Genomic DNA, 1,077 nt, shown 5'->3' on the forward strand with positions numbered 1-1,077 from the left:
TGCGGCTCACATCCAGCGACGCCCGCACCGCGCAGCCGCGCGACACGGCCGCACATCAAGCTCTCTGTAAGCCGCTCATGTTTTATGTAGCTTGTAATTCATACAGCGACTCTAAAAATTGCTGATTTGCATCTCTGCGGCAAACGTTTATCCTTTTCCCCCTCTTTTTGCACGGCGCCGCTTCGGCGGACCCCGAGTGTTTGGTACCGCCCACCTGGGACATGGGGAGGGAGGGGGAAGGTGAAGGGAAGCAATCATACTTTGAACCCAAGTCCATTTTCCGTACCGATACAAGCTTGCTCATGAACAGGCATGTTAATGCTGTATTTTACGCACGGTAAAAATGATATCTTGTATTCCACGAAGATTGCTTGAAATTCAAGGGGAAACGCCTCGAATTGCAAGCAATCTGCTTGAATTACAAATTACAAGTCATCATTTTTACCGTGCGGAAGGAGAAAAAGTCGTCCCTTCCTGAACGTCAATTTTCTATATTGATTATGACGCGCGTTTCTTCACGTCACGTACATTTTTGTTTTTCTAAACCGGGGCGTTCATGTCGTTCTGATGAGAGAAGATATGAAAGGATTTTGGCGTTCTGTCGGCTGAGGCGATGTCTTTTTCAGCCCCTTTCCTCTTCCTTGCCATCGGCGGCAGCAGCAGAGTGAAATGTCTCTCGACGGTGAGTGGAGCGCGGCTCGAAGCATGACAGTAATGTATTGTAGACAGCCACGCCACAAGCCCTGCCGTTTACGACAGAAGCCCCCAGCCGCCCCCACCCGATACACGCACTCCGGCACGCCTCCGTGCGCCCGCCCCGCCCCGCCGCACCCCGCCGCACCCTGTCGCACCCCGCCAATGGGCGGCTCCTCTGCTGGCCTGACGGGACGTTCTGGTGGCGTTTGATATACGTAGGGCCCCGTGCGTTAACATTGTGCACGGGGTAGCTGAGCGAAGTGCATTAAAATAACAGAAGATGTAACAAATATAGAACATAACTAATGAATTTGGGTCCGCCTAGTAGGTAGGCAACCACTTCCCTGCTCCTCGAACGTGAGCAATGGAAGGGGGGGGGGG

The sequence above is a fragment of the Frankliniella occidentalis genome, unplaced genomic scaffold (genome assembly GCF_000697945.3).
Source record: "Frankliniella occidentalis isolate FOCC.00 unplaced genomic scaffold, Focc_3.1 Scaffold148, whole genome shotgun sequence".
Classification (NCBI taxonomy): domain Eukaryota; kingdom Metazoa; phylum Arthropoda; class Insecta; order Thysanoptera; family Thripidae; genus Frankliniella; species Frankliniella occidentalis.